The sequence below is a fragment of the Alligator mississippiensis genome, chromosome 1 (genome assembly GCF_030867095.1).
Source record: "Alligator mississippiensis isolate rAllMis1 chromosome 1, rAllMis1, whole genome shotgun sequence".
NCBI lineage: Eukaryota > Metazoa > Chordata > Crocodylia > Alligatoridae > Alligator > Alligator mississippiensis.
Genome location: NC_081824.1, coordinates 113,762,683 through 113,783,999, shown reverse-complemented (window position 1 = coordinate 113,783,999; position 21,317 = coordinate 113,762,683). Strand labels below are relative to the sequence as shown.

The following is a 21,317-nucleotide window of genomic DNA, read 5'->3' as shown; positions in this document are numbered from 1 at the left end:
TGCAACAAGAGCACACTGCTGGCTCGCATTCAGCTTCTGGTCCACTGTAACCCATAGTTCCTTGTCTGCGGTACTTCAGCGTAGCCAGTCATTACGTGTGTATGTACAGTTACTCCATCCCAAACGCTGGACTTGGCTTTTGAATCTTGTCTGATTTATTGCAGAGCATTTGTCTAGTTTCTGTTCCAGGTCCTTCTGCATCCTGACCCTGCCCTGTAGAGTGTCTACAACTCTATCCAACTTGGTTTAATCTGCAAATCTCCTAAACATGCCCTCAATCTCATCATCCAGATCATTAATGCAGATGATAAACAATACTGGACTCAGGACAGACCCCTGGGGAAATCCCACTTGATATGTTCTCCCAACTAGACATTTAATCACTGGCTACCTAGTCATTTTACTCTGTCCCTCTGGCTATCTGATTTTTGTTGTGCTCTCAGAGAAAACAGCACAGTCTTGTTTCCTTACGGTGTGTAGCATATTAGAGTGGTGAGAGACCTGCTCTTGCAGCTCAAGATGCTCTAGCATTCGGTTTGTTACTCACAGTGACTTTCATGAAAAAGGCACACACATTTTACCTGGAGAAGTCGGAATATTTAGCTATCCATCTTGAAGTTTACCACCAAGTTGGATTCTGGGTTAAGGTCATCAGTGTATTAGCAGTTTAACTATTTTCCTTCTGATCTTGAACTTTGGAATGGAACTTTGGAATTCAATGCATTTTTGATGCTTTTGTACATTTTCTAATTGTCATAAATTTAAAAGTTAATTGTGTGTGTATAAATTCCCCTTGAAGGAAAATGGATACTTACTAATAGTGGTAATGCAGCAATACTTAAATTTGGGATTTCAAGATGAATGAATTTTGCAGTATTTCTGCTTCTCAATTGTAATAGCATACATAGATTGTCAACTAAGCTGGTAAGCATTCTTAGACAGTTTGTAGAGATGTGGTATATGGAAACAGAATTAGCTCTAAAATAATTATAAAAACACAAGATTTTTATTTAATCTCAATCTAATTGTAGATTCCAAGAGTGAAGAGATTAAAGATTACCTATTGCAGATTATGGAACTAATTAAAGAAACCACCCTAGAATCAAACACAACAAGCTGACCTGTAAAATATGTGCAGGTTGTTATTGGAGGGCCTCTGAGGATTCTTTAATCAGAATCGAAATAAGTAAAATATTCCCCTGTGTTCTGGTTGGATCAAGTGTAAAATATTAGCATTATTATAGAAAGAGCAGGGTTTTTTTTTTTGTGGGTAGAGAGGTGACAGTTCCTCAAAAATGTGAATGGATAACCATGTTGCAGCTTTTGTTGTTTTTTTTTTTTTTATATTTATAGCTGCTGTGAGTGGAAGAGCCCCCATTCCCTCTCCACAAATACAATGAAACAAAACATCTGTATTGGAGCGCATATCTTTCCTTGAAAGATTCTGTGGGGATTTTCCCAGTCAAATTGTTATTTTCTTGGTTTGTTGGGGGGATAACAAGAAAATGGAGCTGTTTTATGACCCACATGCCTTTTTTGACTGCTGAAATGAAATGAGTTGGAACTGAATCCTAGTTTTCCACTGAGCATGTCCTTCTCCCGCAATGTCAGAGTTTGGGTGGGGTTGTTCTTGTTCATTATAGCTTTTCTAAGAGCCTGTTTGGATTTTCATCAGCTAGCAGCACTCGCTTAATGGCAGGACTGGCTCAATGTGCAATAATAATAATATATGTATGTATTCTGGGAATTCATTTCTTTAAATGTATTGCTGTAGATATTGAATTTGTTCTATTTGAGATTTTGCCCGCAATATGTGAAGTATTTATTGCTTGTTAATACAATTGCAAATCAGAATCCCATTGTCTGTGGCATGGGAGTTAGCATGGGTGGCACTGTACAGCTATTGGCAAGTTGTATGTTTTATCTCATCTAGAAAGAAGCTCTGATCAGGAGATAGGATTTTGTAAATGTGGTGTAACATTTTAAGGGTACCTATGTGTTGTTTTGGGTTTATTTTTTAAATGAAGTTTTCTTTTTCATAAATACTTTTAATGTTTGATATTTCCTGTAAGACTTCTGTGATTCAGATCAATTTATGTTTAAATTTTTTTACTTCAAAATTTATATATAAAAAAAATAGCAAACTGCTAAGTACTTTTTAAAATACTTTGTTGTCATGATACCAATGTCAATAAATGAGCTTTTTAACAGCATACAGTGCTTCATACCGTTTTGTGTTTTTTTTCCATGCTTAAATACTTACTGGTATGTTATCTCCTTAAGAATAGTACACTGCTTGTTTTCAAAAGAGATAATACTTCTAACTTAGCCAAATCTAGTCAGTATTTCTATGACTCATTTAAATTACAGTAGTTTATCATTTATAAGACAATAGAGAATCTACAAAATGGCAAAGAACTACATAAGCAACAGATGTTTTCAGATTAGTTTGCTGAGGCCATTTCAGTGATATAGAATGCGTGTCTTACGTACTCTTCTTCAAGTGTCAAACATATTGATAACATTATTATTAATATATAAAGAGCTGCTTTTGATTTTTAAAATGAAATGGCTTTTCTACAGTGGATTTAAAGAAATCTTTCAATCTGGCTTCGTTGCAAGGGGTATTTTAGTTTGATTTCAGTAATTCAAATTTTGGTTTTAGTAAAAGTCGCTTTTTGCACATTGGTAGCATTTGCATTGCTACAGAGGCTATATTCCTTCCATTGATCTTTAACACTGCTGGAGAAATTTACATTTAAATTTCATTATTTGTTGCAGAAGCTGGTGTTCTCCTTTTCCATCGTTGCCCCTTTTCTACAGGGACTTGTCAGCTCAAATTAGTGAGGGTCCCCAGGTGCTTTGGAAACTGTAAAGAGTGATGTAATGTTTACATTAATCTTATAAGCACCACCAGGGAATTCAGTTTTACAGAATTAATGGTATATAAACATTTGAGATCATTAAAACCAATGCATTGGAAATAGAGATGGATTTTTGTGACTGGGGAAAAGTATTATACAGTTTAGAACACACATCTGCTGCATGAGCTGCAAATAGATAAGTCGTATAACAAAACTTATTATGACTGATAACTTCTGCTGACTAGGAAGTTGGGTTGCCTGGAGGTAATATTCCTCCAAAGTATTAAGTATAGTTATTAGCCAGCATACCATATCTGCTCATGGAGCAGTGCTTCTTCTGGAAATACTGTTTTGTAGCTACAGAACTAGAATCTTTGCAAGCCTTAGGCCTTCCAGTATTCCATGTTCTTTTGGCAGGCTGAATCTTTATTGGCAGTGTAGAGAAATAATTCAGTTTATGCTTGGGGTTAATCATCTAAGTATTCCATAAAAAATGTAACAATACAAACAAAGCAGTCTTAATTTTACCATAATTGAGGTGTCAGAACAGGCCTACGGAAGTCATTGCTGTAATGAGTTTGCTCTCTGGAATGTGCTGCCAATTTGTGGCACTGTTAGGGCATCATCTACCAACCAGTCCATGCAGTAGAAATACTGGCTGTGTCTATGCACCTTGTCTTAGCTGGAAATGTGGTTGCAATGTAATTTGGAGAGGAAAGAAAGTGGAGCCACAATGCAGGAATGTTAATGTGGGCTGCTTACAGAGGTGAAAAGAAAAACCTTGGCATTCTACTTCCAGCTTGGAGTGCTCCTTCACCAAATGCAGTGCATGCCCAGAAGAGGCATTGTGTTAGTTTGACCTGGCCCGCCCAATGTCTGTATAGATTGGGTGCTTCAGCAGGGCTTTTTGGCACTTTTATTTAACAGCTGGCTGATTTAATCAAATTTAGATAAAAGCACCAAAAACCGCACTGAAGTTCCTGATCTATACAAATGCTGGGGATCCTGGACAAAGTAACACATTCCTCTTCCGGTAAAGCTATCCCCTCCCCCTCCCCCGCACCACATCTGTCAGCGGCCTTAACAGTCAGTCTCTCAAAGTCAGGTTAAATTTTTGGGAAGAATATTTCTGAGTAGATTTTCATGCATTGGAAAATGCCATCTGTGTCCTGTGATGAGGCTTCAGTTACAGCCATTGTAGAAGGCTCACCATCACAACTATAGACATTTAAAAGAAATCATGTTTGTTGATTGGTTAGATGTAGCATAAGTTACACACTGGTATTTATGTCCATGTAATACTGTAGTTTCTAAGCTTTGAGAGAAGAGGATTTGTTGGCATGAGATCAACTCAGGCCCTAGCCCTGGTGGGCTTGTAATAGCAAAGGAGGCTGATTGACTCTGGCAGACTTTTGTTAAGTGATCATTAGTAATAATGAAAAAATGCAGAGTTTGTCACCTGCCCCATTTAGCTCATGTAATTAACCTTTCATGGGAAGAATTCAAGATTAGTGCTTATTCTCACTTTCAGTGAGAATATTTAGATGTGGGTTTAATTGGTAAAGATAACTATCCTGTTTAATGAAATACTTGATTATGTAAATGGATGGTATTATCAGTATGACTATTATTTGATCCATGTGCTCTTGATATAGCTCTTTTTTCTTTGAACTCATTGCACATGAGTGACTGGTGCCTGCTGAATTTGGGGTGCACCTGCAGAAGCCGTTGATCTTGTTGCGGGGGCACCAGCCCTACTGACAAGATCAGTGTTGGCTGTCACGGGAGACACCAGCCCCATCAAGGGGGCATGTGCACCCCCATGCACCTCCTACTAGTTGCCCATGTCATTGCATTTGTCACTAGACTGTTGCACTAGCTTCAGTTATATGCATCTCATTTCTTTTTGATGTTGGGTTTCACTTTAAATATTTAAAGTGAAAATCTAAATTATTAGATTGGGACTGCTAGAGTATTGTAACTGCCTGTTCAGTTAGTTGTAGGTGTGCACCGATTTAAAAAAAAAAAATTCTCGGTCAATACTAATAGCTGATTATTAACCAGCCATATTGGCCGATACCGATCTGATTAGCTGATTTAGAGGAATGCAGCCAGGCAGCTTGGAGAACAGGCCTCCTGCCAGTGAATCTGTGGAGGGCAAGGGCTGTGGGGGAGGGAGAGGACAGATTGAGGCCCCCATGGTGAGGGATGGAGTGTGGCAGGGGCTGGGGCTGCCCAGCCAGGTAAGTGAATGGGACCCTGAGGCTGGGAGTGAGATGGACACAGCATTTATTGGTGACATTATCAGCTACGCTGGCCAAAAAAAGCTGATGGCCAATAATGTTAATTTTTCTTTTATCAACACTGATCCAATATGTGACTGGTATATTTGTGCACCTCTAGTAAGTTATACTTAGTATAATAAGCTCAATTTTTCAAGGTTTAAATTGCTCATAACCTGGATTTTAATTGAGTTACTACTGGGAGACAAATTGGTATTTGCTAAAATGGCATTTACATCCAACTAAATGTATTAGCAGGATATTCCAAATGATGTCCACTAATATGTGAATCTTTAACACTTTTGAATCGCTGTTCTGATATTTGAATTACTCTTCAGTATACCTCTCTTGAAGATCATCCGATTCCAAGACTGTATTATGCTGAGACTTTTTTCTTATTTGTATTTTACTAATGAAACTGTATTTAAAATTATGATGGAACTGTTGACACAACAGTTACCATTTGACACCCTTGATCTTTCTTAAGTGTAAGGCAGAGCAGTTCTACAGAGGTCAGTGACATTTCACTTGTGCAAGCTCTATGCAAGAGGAGCATTAGGACCTCAAATATTATTTGCTAGGAGTAGCATAAGGATGGCTGGAAGAGTGGGTCATGAGCCCCAGACATCTTCTAAGAGTGGGAATGGGAGTACCAAAAGGGAGTTAAGGGGTGCCTCTGCCTCCAGTCTCCCCATTCTTTCCCCTACCTCTGCACCTTCCTTGCAGTGGCCCCAGCTTGGGCAGTGGAGAGGGCCGAGCAGCAGGGACAGTGAGGGCGCAGGAGCAAGTGAGGCTCCAGTGAAGAGCATTCTGAGAAATGTAGCTCTAAACAGTGTTCTTTTTGTTTTTTTGTTCCTGGGGCGTGTCACCTGCTTTTTGCTGCTGAAAACTAGTGTTTTGCTAGTTGCTTGATATGCATGTCAGTGACCAAAACAGGAGACAATATCTCCCCCCGGAGTAAGAAATGTCCAGTTGCTGCTTCAACACTGCATGCCACTTGGCCCTCTCCACTCCTCAAGTAGAGGATTAATTTTTGAAGAGTAGGCAAGTAAATAATCAGTCTTTTTGTGTACTTTGTGACTTTGGAGCTAAATTACTGATGCTGTTATCAACCCAGGATTGCGTGATTGTTTAGTAGACTAAAGAATTTTAATAGTGTGTTGCACAACTTGCATAAAAACACATATTTGGCTTTTGTTGCATCAATACTCATTTTCCCTCTAGGTACATATGATCAGTTTTGCTTGCTTTGCTTTAGGGTAATGCAACTAGATGTGACCCAAAGCAGAGGTTATAGCTGGTTATTCGCTACTTTTAAAAGGTCATCGTTCTTGAGCACGTGTTCAAAGCCAAATGTTTTCAAGAACTGGCTGTTACATTTTAAATTCTGTTTGGGTTCTTGACTAATTTGTTAGGAGTGTTTGTATAGATGCAACTTCAATTTATTAAGCACGTCAAGACTTTTTGAATGACAAAGTAAATAAGGTAACTCCTACAGCAAAGAAGTCATGATCTCTGTTTTTATAGGGCAGTTAGCATGCTGATATGATAGCTGCTTCTTTTTAGTGCTTGGCTTATTAGAATTCAGAATTGCAATAGGATCCCCTGTCAGTGTCACAGCTTTTCATATACTGTTCTTGAAGTTTACAATGAATTACCTGATAATTACACAAAGGTATTGTTCTCCCCCACCCCCAAATACTAGGCCAGGAGCAACCAGAATGAATATGAGTAAGCTAATTGCGAATGTTATTGTGTTTCTTTAGTTGGGTACATCTCTATCATCTGCTGAAAGTGGCTTCCGTGAACAACTGAGATCAGATATGAAACTTATAGCTTTCATGTTCTTCAGTATGTTTTTAAAACCATTCTTGGATACCAATTTTTCTATAATATATTTACTAGGGCTGTGCAAAGCTTTGGTCACAGATTTGATTTGGTGGAGATTTGGCCCGATTCAGCAACCAAATCTCTGAATCCGAATTAAATCAGGAGACCCTTTAATCTCTACAAATCGAATCAGAACCCTCTGAATCAGTTCGGAAAGTTTCAGAGATTCAATGATTTGGACATAGATGCAGCTTTAAATGTTTTTTCTACATACCTCAAGTTACCAGGTGGCTCGTGAATGCTGGGGCGGATGGAGTGTCCCACAGGAGTGCGGGGGGGGGGGCCAGTGTGCTTGGCGGCAAACCTGGAACTTCTGGGCCTGCCATGAAGTGCGTGGAACATTTTCCCCCCCCCCTCCCCCCCCAGCTCGGTGACTGGTGCCTTCTGGGACCGGGGTGGCACCTGGGGTCCCCCCGCAGCCTATCACCGAGCTGGGGAGGGTCCCCTGCATGCTCAGCAGAGGACCTGGAAGTGGGCCGGACGTACTTCCGGTCCACTTCCAGGTCCACCGCTGAGCACATGCCCCCCAATCCCCTTTTTCCTGTGGGACGCTCCATCCTCCCCACCATTTCAGAATTCAAGAGCTGTGCCTGGTACCTTGAGGTATGTAGAAAAAACATTTAAAACTGTGTCTATGGCCAAATCACTGATTCTCTGAATCAGTATCAAATCTTTAGATTTGGATTTGGCCAAATCAAATCAGGACAATGATCTTAATCAATGAGTTGAATCACTGTCCCCTGATTTGGGATGCATCCAAATTGAATATGGCCTGTTTTTCATACCCCTAGTATTTATCGTGCTTCCTTTGAAAGATTGACTGCTAATTTGTAGGATTCTTCTTGTTTTCCAGTTCAAGAAAATGCTATAAGCTTTCTTAACTTTGTAAGGCTTTAATTTGATGATCCAGAGCTTCTGGTGATTAAAATTTAGTGTAGCTTCACTCACTTCTGTGGAGCTACGCTGTGCATTGCTACACTCATTTGAGTGTTAGTTAAAACCCCCCCACTGTCATTTTGAAGCATGGGATGCTGAATAGACAAGTTGCTGCAGCGTTCTAATTAGAGCAGCTCCTGAGAGCCACTCTAATTAAAGTGTCCTCCCTCCCCTGGAGTACGTGTATAGGCACCCATAGACATCTTCATCTAAGGATATGCGTCATGAATAATTGGTTAAGTATTTAGCCTTAAATATGAACAAAGATTCATAGATGTTAGGGTTGGAAGGGACCTCAATAGATCATCGAGTCCGACCCCCTGCATAGGCAGGAAAGAGTGCTGGGTTTAGATGACCCCAGCTAGATGCCTATCTAACCTCCTCTTGAAGACCCCCAGGGTAGGGGAGAGCACCACCTCCCTTGGGAGCCCGTTCCAGACCTTGGCCACTCGAACTGTGAAGAAGTTCTTCCTAATGTCTAGTCTAAATCTGCTCTCTGCTAGCTTGTGGCCATTATTTCTTGTAACCCCCAGGGGCACCTTGGTGAATAAAGCCTCACCAATTCCCTTCTGTGCCTCCATGAACTTATAGGCAGCCACAAGGTCGCCTCAACCTTCTCTTGCGGAGGCTGAAGAGGTCCAGGTGCCCTAGTCTCTCCTCATAGGGCTTGGCCTGCAAGCCCTTAACCATATGAGTGGCCCTTCTCTGGACCCTCTCCAGGTTATCCACATCCCTCTTGAAGTGCGGTGCCCAAAATTGCACGCAGTATTCCAGCTGTGGTCTGACCAGCGCCTGATAGAGGGGAAGTATCACCTCCTTGGTTCTGTTTGTCATGCATCTGCTGATGCACGATAAAGTGCCATTAGCTTTTCTGATGGCTTCATCACACTGCCGACTCATGTTCATCCTGGAGTCCACTAGGACTCCAAGATCCCTTTCCGCTTCCATGCCACCAAGCAGGTCATTTCCTAGGCAGTAGGTATGCTGGACATTTTTCCTCCCTAGGTGCAGCACTTTGCATTTCTCCTTGAATTGCATTCTTTTGTTTTCTGCCCATATGTCTAACCTGTCCAGGTCTGCTTGAAGTTGTTCCCTGCCCTCCAGTGTGTCCACTTGTCCATTTTTTTTCAGCTTTTCCTCATAAGTAATGTTTCCCAGATCTCTAAGCGTTTTGTTGCTTTTCACTGCACTCTTTCTTATTTCATAGATGTTAGGGTCGGAAGGGACCTCAATAGATCATCGAGTCCGACCCCCTGCATAAGCAGGAAAGAGTGCTGGGTCTAAATGACCCCAGCTAGATACTCATCTAACCTCCTCTTGAAGACCCCCAGGGTAGGGGAGAGCACCACCTCCCTTGGGAGCCCGTTCCAGACCTTGGCCACTCGAACTGTGAAGAAGTTCTTCCTAATGTCCAATCTAAATCTGCTCTCTGCTAGCTTGTGGCCGTTATTTCTTGTAACCCCCGGGGGTGCCTTGGTGAATAAAACCTCACCAATTCCCTTCTGTGCCCCTGTGATGAACTTATAGGCAGCCACAAGGTCGCCTCTCACCCTTCTCTTGCGGAGGCTGAAAAGGTCCAGGTTCTCTAGTCTCTCCTCTTAGGGCTTGGTCTGCAGGCCCTTGACCATATGAGTTGCCCTTCTCTGGACCCTCTCCAGGTTATCTGCATCCTTCTTGAAGTGTGGCGCCCAGAATTGCACGCAGTACTCCAACTGCAGTCTGAACAGCGCCCGATAGAGGGGAAGTATCACCTCCCTGGACCTATTCGTCATGCATCTGCTGATGCACGATAAAGTGCCATTGGCTTTTTTGATGGCTTCGTCACACTGCCGGCTCATGTTCATCTTGGAGTCCACTAGGACTCCAAGATCCCTTTCCACCTCCGTGCCACCCAGCGTCCAAGTTGCTGATGAAGACATTAAAGAGTATCGGTCCAAGGACCGAGCCCTGCGGGACCCCACTGCCCACACCCTTCCAGGTCAAGACCGACCCATCCACCATGACTCTCTGGGTGCGGCCCTCTAGCCAATTCGCCACCCACCGGACTGTGTAGTCATCCACATCACAGCCTCTTAACTTGTTCACCAATATGGGGTGGGATACCGTATCGAAGGCCTTCCTGAAGTCTAAGATTTGTTGCCATCTTACTTAAAGCGAGTGCTCAAACTGAACAAAGCACTCCAGGTGAGGTCTCACTAGTGATCTACAGAGTTGAAGATGAGAAGCACCTCTATAACCATAGGGTGCCGAAGTTTTGTTGTCAAAGAAACCTTTCTCTATACAAACTTTATCTGTCACTCCTGATAGGAGCGAGAGAGCTTTTTTTTAATAAATTGTATTCTGAGATTTGAAAACTTAAATCTCAAGACATCTTTGATTAAGAATTAAATTTAATATTTGGAAGGGCCTTCTTTATATCTCTGAGTGTGGAAAAAAAAACAAATCAAAGATCAACTTACCAGTTCTTGAAGCAAATGCGTATTTAGAGAGTGTGAACGATTATTCATTAAATCTCATGACCTTTAAATTGAACTTTGTTTGGTCTTTTGAGAGAGGTTTAGAACAATTACTCCTCAAAAATTTATGCATGCATTCATAAAATCAGGTCATACGACAAATAATTACATTTGCCAGATAGCTCATCTAAATTGCTATAGGAAAAATATTTGAACAAGTTTAATTCCTCTTTACTACTGTATATACTCAATTCCAAGACTAGGTTCCCCCCCATTTAATCTTGGGGGTGGGGAGGGTGGGAACTCTTCATCTTGGAACTGAGTACAAGGGGGCAGACAGCTGCTGTGGCTCCAGCTCTGGCCTCAGCCCCCAGTCAGGACCAGAGCCTCAGCTGCTGCCTGCCTCTGCACTGACTCTGCCTCCTGCCTGCTTCTCCCCCCTGCAGCCTTGGATCCTCACCCCACTGCTTCTCCTATGCCCCGCTGTGCCACTGCTGCCCACCCACAGTTTTGAGCCCTCACCCCTTTGCTTGTCTTCCCTCTTCCCACCTCTTGCCTGCGCGTCCACTCCTTATCCTTGCTCTGGTTTTCACATGCTGTGTCCCTACTGCAGCCTGGGGTACAGAGCATGGCCGCAGCCTGGCCTTGCAGCATCAGTGATGGCTCCACACTGAAGCTATGTGGGTGGGCTAGGGCCATGCTCTGTTTCCCAGGCTGCAGAGGGGATGGAGTCTGACTGCACCAGAGCAAGAGTAAGTGGTGGAAGTGAATGCAGTGGCTGTGGGGTGGGGGAGAAAAGAGGGAGGAGGAGAGGGGGACTAAAGCCTGTGAAGGGGGAGGGAAGGAGGAGACAGGGGCCTGAGGCTGCTGTGGGGCAGGCCCAAAGGCGGGGAGCTGCCTGCCCCCCTTGCCACTTCCATGCTGCCTGTCTCCCCCTACTGCCTGTTCCCCATTGCTGCTCTCACTGCCTCTCCTATCTTCTTACCCACCACCAGTTGTCCCCTGCCACTGCTTTCCCTACTGCATTGGGGGATGAATTTATGATGATCCCCCAATAATTAGATTCTATATATAGAAAATTGTAACCATTTTAAATTTTCCATGTATAGAATCTAATTTTGGGGGTGGGGAATGGTTGTCTTTAATTCTGGATCATCTTGGATTTGGGTAAATATGGTAGTTAACAGAATTGGATCCACCTCTGCTTGGGGCAGATCAGCAGGTATTGGCTCCACTGAAGTGGCTGGTTTTTCTAATGAGAATACTGTTCATTGGTATGTGTTCATGTGTGTACCATGCATAGTAGCAACTATTTCATGGAAGTCAATAGGGCAGTGATATCAGCTGAGGAACTAGGATACCACGCCTTTACAAGGAGTACAACAACTGAAGGCCATGAATGTTTCGTACATCTGACCTGATGCTGTTTGCACAATTCTTGCCCAGCTTTCTCCCTTTTGCTGGACCACAGAAAGCCTCATTTTTTTAGCAGTGTATTCAGATGAAAGTAAGCAGGTATCTCTATTACTTGGGGTTTTGTATTCTGGCTACCTGCCCTCCCTCCCACACCCCTTTTTTAGTTGAAGAATTGCTAGCTAAGACACTGCCTTCCATTGGGATTTGGAAGTGGTGAGGGAAGTAGTAACTACTTTAGATGCTGCACCTGGTTATAGTGTATTTGGTATTTATTACATCAAATCATTGTTGACTCTTTTGGGGATCTACCGGTTCCTACCACTTATCCCAGCTGAAGGGTCCAAGAAGCAAATAAAATAATAGTCCAATTATCTTGCCTGTCTGAATGGTATTATTGATAGGTAAACTTGGCCTCTGGCTAATCAACAGCAATTGACTCAGTGCTGGCTCCTGAGAATGGGCTTTTTTCAAACCAGTATGTGACGGTTTGTTTAGTCTTAGTGCATATATGCATTCTCTGTCTAGTGCAGACAGAAGAGAAATAGCTCTCTGCTCCTTCCAGAACTTCAGTATGTCAGTATATTGGCATAATGAAATATGATTTTAGATTTTCCTATTATATGTTCTGTGGAAAGTTAATCAAGAAGCAAGATAGTACATTGCAGGCATATCTACATGAAATGTTTACTGTGGAGTCACCTAATTAGCTCTGCAGTAAATATCTCAATGCCTACATATGCGGCCCTATTAGACTGCAGGAAAGTAAATAAGTCCACAGTGGGTTAATACTTGTAAGTACAAGGTGGCCATATATCAATCTCTGGGGAGGGGTAGGACTTCTGGGCCCCTCCGGCCAATTGGAGGCATCACGGGGTGGCACGGGACGGGACGGGGACTGCGTGCTGCCATGAAAATCTCACTGTCTCTTTCTCCCCCTGTGCTTCAGGCTGCCAGATCTTTCTGCCCTTTTCTGTTTTTGGAGCTCTCTTCCCTTCCCCACTCCCCGCTTGCTGCTGATTTCATGCCTTTTCGTGGCCCCTGCGCTTTTTTGTGGGGACAAACTGTATTTGCTGTTTCCGCAAATACCGTGAAATCACAAATTTGGTAGGTTCCCTAATTACTACTTCCTTAAATATGAAGTAGTACATCTGCATCAAGGCATGATGAGTTCATAAGTTATAAGTGCATAAGTTAACACGTTAAGAGCACTTGAAAGCTCTGGTTCTTTTAACTGGTAAATTAAATTAATCTTATATATCAAATGGTGGGGTTTAGAAGCTGTTAATGAAATGAACAGATACTTTATTGGAATTGGGAGGTACTACAAACAACCCAAGTTCTCAGGTGACAATGCTGCTTGTATGAATAGGCAGAAATGTGGCTTGTCGAATGCTTGTGGCAGAATTCCTACTGTGGCAGTCAGAAGTAGTGTGTTAGCATAGTATTTGGTTTTTATGCTTATACTTTTCTAATGCGAGGTCTTATCATATTGATACACTTTCACATCAGTTCCATAAGTTGTAATGTTCCATGTATATTCCGATGTTAAGATATTTTGGGTCATAGAGTAAGGGGAGTGGTTAGTTGTTGGCTATATAATCAAATATAGCCAGCATTTCCTATTTATTTATAAAAGCACTTGCATCCCCAACTTAGTAATAGATTATATGGTTGCACATTTTAATGTTTTCATGAATTTTTTTCCAGCCAATTAACCACTCTCAGTGCCCCTCCAAACTTCCTTTAATTTGTCCCTGATATTTTGTAGAATGAAGTTCTCAAAGTGAGTATGGGCTTTTTGCACAGATAGAGAAGGAAACTGCTGTCACTCAGACATGCACTGTATATTTGTAAGTTGCTGTATTGAATTGCACTTAGCTTGGCTCATAAGTCGTCTTATAATTTCCTGGTTTTCTTTTGTTTAACGTCTGTGTGGAGTTATTCTCCCCACACGTATTAGTTTGTTCTTCCTCCCCTGCCCCATCATTGAATCTCATCTGTACTTGCCATCTTTGTTTCTCTTATTTCATATCGTCTGTGTTCTCAGTTCTTTGCAGTACCTCTCAATAAGGTATCTGTACATTTCATTAAAAGATGATTTACACTCTAATGGCTAAGGATGTTGTTTACATTCTTCTGTGCATGAATAGTCAAGATCTTAATATAATGTTTATTAAAAACCTTAACGTTCTTTAAAGAATATCTGATGTTAACTTTCATGGCCTCACTTCACTGTTTGCTGTTTGCCTGTCCGCTCTCCAGTTATTCATCCAGGTGTCGATGCATAAAATATATTCCTTTTTCAAGCCATTCTCCACCTCTTTGAAATATTAAACTTCTGGTTCTTGAACTCTGGTTTCTGGACTATCATTGATGGGTTGCAGAAGGAAATGTTAGGGAGGGAAACTATATGTGAAGGAGGTACATGTACTATGTTTAAGAATACAATAAAGGGTGAAGAATGACTATGTTAAAAAAGACTCAACAACATAAATGACAGCTTGAAAGGTCATATTATGAAAAGATAATAATTAGAGAAAAATATTTACAGTATTTTCCCTTGCTTTTGGCAGCATGGGAGAAAAGATTTTAAAGAGCTGAATGGTTGTAAAACCACAGATTGAAAGCAGGCTGAATGACAAATGTAGCATCTGAAACTACTTCTTCTAGAAGCTGTTTTTAGATTACAGATTTTGAGTAGACTTTTCTTTTTTTTTTTTTCTGGCATACAGAAATAGCATTCTAATTGGTACCATCCAGCAACTGGATAGAGTCCCCATTGTTAAACAGTAAAGCCTGTGATGTTAGGTTTGCTCTTAAACTCTTGATCAGTAAAAAACAAACCCCCCCCCCACCCTCTCCCCCCCCCAAAACAAAACAAAAAAAAACAACCAAAAAACAAAAAACCAAGTCTGGTCAGGGTTGGGGTTTTTTTGCCTTTTTTTTTTTTTTTTTTAAAGACCAGAATAAAGATAATTATATAGCTTAAGGAAACTGACTGTTATGCCAAATATCTTGAAAGCTAACAGCAAAACAATGAAAAAGATAATAAAGTTTTTTGACTCCTGTTCACGTGCAATAAATTTGGCCAACCTACCATATTACCAACACAGAAAACCAGAACTACTTCACAATTCTGGATTGCTGGATTCTTTCTGAGTTGGAAGATGTAACAGTTATGCTTAGAAAACGAAGGAGAGAGGTCTGTTGTTCTTCATGCTGAGGTATACATGTATATAAATCTGCATGTTACATTGGGTACTTCAGTCAGCTTGAGGGTGAAACTGTCTCATCTGGTCTTGAACAGATGTTTGTTTCTAGCAGTGGAAATTTCCATTGCTAGAAGTCTTTCTGGCAGATGGAGTAGTACAGGCACTCAGCCTGCAGCTGCTCCCTCTCCTCTGCACCTTCCCAGAGCAGGGTAATCCCAGTCTGGAGACAGCAGGGGAGCAGTGACTGCTTCACTTCTCCAAGTCCTGGGAAGACTGACAAGCCCCCTGGCACCTTTCCCCAGACTGGGGGTCCCCCCAGAGAGCTTCCTAATGCCCCATCTTCACATTGCTGTCCCTGCTGCTTAGCTGGGTGATGGGGGTAGAGAGTGGGCTTGGGGAGAGTCTCCCAGAGCCCACTTTTCCATGCACCCAGCTTCATGTCATCCAGCAGGGCAGTGAATTAAAAGCTGGTTGGTGCCAACTTCAAATGTGCCATGTTGGGGGAACAGACCACAAGGGGTGTGTGCTAGTGTTCCTTCTTGCAAAAGAAGTTCTCTCACTAGGGGGGTAGGTCTTCCAGGTCAAAATCTTATCTGCTGGCGGCATGTGTGTGTATCTGCATCTCTGCATGTCTGTCTGCATGTGTGTGTATGTGTATGTCTGTGTCTGCATCTGCGTGTGTGCCTGTCCCCTGCCCACCTGGTTGCAGTAGGCACATTATCGCACGGCTGCCTCCACCCTGTGCACAGATCTGGGGGGGCACATGCCCCCTGGACCTCCACTGAGGTGTGGGCAGCAGCAGGAACTCCTCCCTACATCTCCTGGATGAACTGCTCTCGTGGCTCTGTCCTGCACTCCTTCCTGACTGTGCAACACCTGCCCCTGCCCCAATCCCACTCCCTCCCTCATCATGGGAGCTTCAATCTGACCCCCCCCCCAACCTCCCCCCGAAAAAAAAATAAAGGAGTACGTGTGAGGTAGAAGGGGGTGCATTTGTTAGAACAGGTTGAAAACCCCTGTTTTAAGGTAATGTTTGTCCGTTGGGGGGACTTTTGATCTCTGGGGAAGGGAGACTTTTCCATCTGATTAGCTGAGTAGGTGTACCAGGAAATCTCACTTGTAGAAGTTACTTCAGCAGATGGGTGATTGTGTTTGGAAACAATAGTGGTCTTGGTTCCGCAAGTGAAGTTGATGAATGACTTCTTGGAAAGAAGGGCAAAATCTGCCATTGCAGGGCTGATCCTCCATATGGGAGCAGACTGGTTCAAAGCAAGTACTTGGATAAAGTAATTGCTCTCAGAGACCTCAAAGATATGCTTTGTTTTGCTTTTCTTTATAATAAAGAACTTGCTAATGCAAAATACTTCATTTATAACCACCATTAATTAGCCAAATGTAGCCTTGAGTTCTGTAATTACATCAGGGGCAGGCAGTAATTTTGGGGGAGAGGGCTGCTTACCAAACTTTGGCAAAATGTTGAGGGCTGCATGTCTAGCCCTGCCCCCTGACAGGTGCCACACCCCCTGGTCACCATTTTGGGACCAAAAATCCCTCCCCTTAACCTCTGATCTTTCCCACCAGAAATTCCTCCCCTTACCCCTAAAAGTACTCCTTTCAGCAAGGTGTTTTGCCATCTTGGAACCAAAAAAAATACTAAACTGTATTCTAAAAAGTGCACATCTACAAAATTAATTAATTTGATTTAAAAAAATATTTTTGTCCTGATTTACATCTGTTTGTATAGTATACATAGAGGTCATTGCACAGTAGCTTAAAATTAAGTTTTACTCTTGTATATTGTGGAGAAGGGGGTGGATATAGGTTTGTGGGGGACTCTGGGTATGTGGGGTGTGGGGGAGGGTGTGGGTGTTTCTGTGAGGGCTTTGTGGGGGTGGATAGATGTGTGGGATGAGGGAGCGTGTGTATGTGTGGGTGGTATGGGGTTTTTGGGGGACTGTATGTGGCAGGGAGGGTGGCTGGGGTTTGTGAGGGGGTAGGGGGGTCAGTGTGTATGGCAGTGTGTGGGGGGGTGCATGTATATGGTGGGTGGGTGTGTGTGTGTGTGTGTGTGTGTGTGTGTGTGCGCATGTGTAAGACTTGCCCTATGAACACACAAACACCACCCCCGTACCGCTCCTGGCTCCAGGGTACCAGCGCAGGCCACCTGCTCCGGTGGTCCAGCCATGCAGCCAGGAGCCACGAGGTGCTGGAGTGGCCGGAAGCTGGCAGGAAAGTAGGGAAATGGCAGCTACAGGCAGCGGGGAGTGAGAGTGAGCAGGGGTGCGGAAGTGCAGGAACAGGAGGGAGCACAGCGCCTATGCTGGTGTCCCAGGCCCAGCACAGCTTGTGCCGGACCCTGTGCTCCTGCCATTCTGCTCTGGGCCTCACTGGTGCTGGCCCAAGGACACTGGAGGGGGCCCTGCACTCGTGTTCAAGTGTCCTAGCACTCCTATGCACTCACTCACTGCCACTTGCCCCACCTGTAGCTGCCATTTCTTTGCTTTCCTGCCAGCCGCTCCAGCACCACTTGGCTTCCAGCAGCGTGGCCGGACTGAGAGACTTGGCAGTAACTGGCCCAGCCCCGAGGACTGGGGCAGTTGCCTACGGTCCTCCTCTGCCTCCCCACCACCCCAGTTGTTCTCTGCGTTTCCCTCTGGTGCAGGGAGGCAGGAACATCCCCAGGGTCCCAGGCCAGGGGGGAGGAGGGAGCTGGGGGTGGGGCCGGGCTGGGTGGGCCTTGCTGCTGAGTCTTGCTGTCTTAACTACTGCTGCTGAGTCCTACTGCCCCTGACTCCTGTCATTTTTGACAGGCAGCCAGGAGCAGATGAATATTAATTTTCCAAATTTTTTAAAGGCTCTGTGGAATGGCCTGGTGGGCCGGATCTGGCCACTGGGCTGTATTTTGCCCACCTCTGAATTAAATACTGAAATTGCAGCATTTAGCTCCCTGGAATAAGACAAAACAACCTGCGAAGGGATGAAATGCCTAGTATAATAATCATGCTGGCTATGAAAATGGACATGTTTGACATGAAAATAAAATGGTGACTATCTTGACATTTGTTTTTCATTCTTAAGAGTGTTTAAGAAATGATCCAAAGCTTCTAAGAAAAAAAAATTCTGTGACCACCTCCTTCCACTACTTTTCTCACATGGATAACCATCTTTTCCAGACCCCATTTCAAGAATTGTATCTTTCTTTGATAGAAACAGAGAGCCTGCTGTCTGAAAATAACCAGCAAGTTAATCTCCCATAAAAGCTTCTTATTTTGATTTATTGCCTGCCTGGATGGGTGGGTGGATGGATGGATGGATATAGAGTACAGTCCCACTTCCTGAATGGATACCAGGAGTCTGAGGGGGACAGAGCTGCTGAATTTCTTGGTTCTGGGTAGTCTCAAAGTGTCCCCTCCTGTTTGGATCATTCACGTATAGACAAAGGTCTGGCAGCCCTTGGCCACCATCCAACTTCTTAGAGCCTGAGCCATCCAGAGCCAGGTGGACTTTTGAAGAAACGTATCTAAGCAGCCTGAGAAGTTCAGTGAGCACTGGTGTCCTTGATTACACCTTTCATGAAACTATATGGCAGTTATAGCAAAGAACCTGTAAGCTTTGTAGAGAAACTGCACTTGTTTTAATTTCTCTCCCATTCTTGCACATAGTTATATGCTTATGGGGGGAAATGACAAATAGATGAAAACAGATGCCCAAAGTAGGGGTGAGACCGGATCAGTGTTCAGGCCAGGTGGAAACTCCCTGTTTCCTGTATAGTACGTTACTTTTGGTGGTGCAGTAATTGACCCTGACCCAGAAGTTGTTCTGTTCGTGAATGCAGTTTTGGTCATGAACCTCCAGTCATGCTGGGTTCACATGGACAACACCCCTTGCTTTACAATGGGTAGCAAAGAGGATAAGAATCATTAGTAAATCAGTATTCCTTGGGACCTGTTTGTATGACTCTTTTTAGCTTTCACTTTTCTTGAAGGCAGAAATGCCCTTTCGTTCTCTAGTTTGGTTGCATATCTCACATAGGCTGTGTGTATAGTTAGTTTAGATCAGCTCTTAACACACAGCTCAAAACAGGGTTGGCCATGTGCAAAATGGAGGTTCTAGTCCCTAAGGCGAGTGCAGTCATAAAAAATGCTGACAAAGCAAAATGCAGAGAAATGGACACATTCTCAGCCCTGTCACAAACACGCACTTGTTTGTTTTTTGAATATTGAATGCCTATAGAATTTCTAGCAGGGGAATAAGCTTGTTTTGTTGAACCAATAAAACTGTCTTCAGAAACATTTTTGCCAAATGCCAGGGATTTTAGACAGACCACATTAAAAGTCAAGAAATTGCTGATGCATTTTTTGGAATTGATTTAAATTGGAAAATGCAGCAGGCTGTGAGGGGAAACTGCATTGTGGAAAGCATAAAGTTAAATGCACTAAAGGTAAAGCAACATCAAACCTAATGAAAATAAGCCTTTTGCAAGACTTGGGAAATTTTGACCAGTGAATGGAATGTTGCTTCTTCCGTAAATTATGAAGCTAGCTGTTGTTTCTCCTACCCTTTCAGATGAAGTAAACATTAGTCTTACCACAATAGTATTCTTGCCATACCTCCAGTATGCGCTATGGCTCTCATGGTCTGTGGTCCTGAAAAAAATGCAATGATGCCCTCTGAAAGCTTGCAGACAATATGGTGGGAGGGAAGAGAGTACAATTAAAATAAATACAGTTTACATTTAGTATGTATATATTTTGTCTTGGTGTATTAAATGAAAGAATAAATAGGAAAACATTTGCTCTCAAATAAAGGACAAATTGTGAATGCCACTTTTAAGACAAACTGAGGCCAGATTCTCTAAGACGTTAATAGACTGATTAATGCACATTTTATTTTCTGTTGCTTTCTCATCAAATGTATCCAGCTGCGTAAGTTAACACCACTACCACTAACAGTTGAAACTTGTAAGGTTCATTGTGCTGTACCTCGAGATGGATGTATTGTGGCTTACTTATGACTAGAAAATATTTGTGGAGTTTCCCAGAAGAGCTATTTTGTGTTTCCTTGATGATAACACATTTTGACTTTTGAGAGAGAATAAACCTTTGAATTAACTAATGTGAAATCATTAGCAAAATATGATTTGACTAGTAGCAACTTAATCACTGGCATACCATGTTTTTAATCACAAATTCTGCTTTAATCTTCAAGTTAGACAGTAGGTCAGTGCCTTTAAACTTTTATTAAATATGGCAGAGCTTAATTTGAAGGTTTTTAATAAGTGGAAAAAAGTAACAAATGAGTATTTAAGTGTGAGCTTAAAACAATTTTCTTTAATGTGGTTATAGAGCTCAAATATCAGTTCAGTCTTTTTAATTTCTGTCTTCCTTCAGTATCTTATTTCAGAAAGTGTCCTATTATTATTGTTCTGGTTCAGTTTCTAAAATGGAAGTGTGCATGTGTGTGCCCATGTATGCACACACTCTGTCTTCTCTCTCGTGACTTTGCTCTTGTCACTGAACGGAACTCTGCTAGTGAGTGCTTTTTTAAATAGTTTGTTAGATGGGGGATTGTTGGCAGTAGATTTCATTGAAGGAGTGGTCTCAGTTTCAGGGAATGGAAGTGGTTGGAATTAATTTTATAGATGACGGATGGCTTCTTGGCGTGCTGTTGGGCTCTCCCTTCCAAAATAGGGCTTACTTGAAGAAGAGGGTAACCTGGATTAAAATAAATTGTAGTTAGTATGATCTTATAGCCTCTAAAAATTTAAAAACTCTACCTATTAGACTGCCTCCCCCCACAAAATTTTCTTAATCCATTTTGGGCAGTCCAAACAGATTCTGAAATGCCAGCCACTTAAAAATAAATCATCAAGATTCACAGCTGCATGCAGCTACCTTCTGCCTTTTATTTATCATTATGAAAGCATATGTTTGGAGGAACAAACCTAAGCCCTCAAAACCACTGGATCAAAACCAAATGGTAATCAAGCCAAATAAACATCAGAGGGCACTTGCATTAGTGTTTAACTTGGATAATCAGGATGGATGCTATCCATCTTCCTTATAGTTTTGGCTTTTCTTGGATACTGTAATTTTTCTAAAAGAAGGGCAGAAGTTCAGGCAGGGTGGCACTTAAGGGATTACTGGTTCAGAGGGGCCTGAGCAACCAACTTTGTCAGATGCTATGAATTCATATCTGACAAAATATGGTAGGTTGTTGCCTACAAAAAGCTCATGCCTCTTCAGACCTAACACAGCCAGC

The 21,317-nt window shown here is 42.6% G+C and overlaps 1 protein-coding gene across 15 annotated transcripts in view; it reads left to right on the top strand.

The window, feature by feature from the left end:
• EPB41L2 (erythrocyte membrane protein band 4.1 like 2) overlaps positions 1-21,317 on the top strand; it is a 231,221-nt gene that overhangs the window by 81,288 nt on the left and 128,616 nt on the right. Inside the window, exon 1 of one of the 15 annotated variants that reach the window (XM_019479508.2) lies at positions 1,642-1,731. The exons of the other annotated variants lie outside the window; for them this stretch is intronic. The gene's annotated coding sequence lies outside the window, so the exon portion shown is untranslated. Of the gene's footprint in view, positions 1-1,641; positions 1,732-21,317 lie in introns of those variants that run through there. 15 annotated transcript variants of the gene reach the window in all.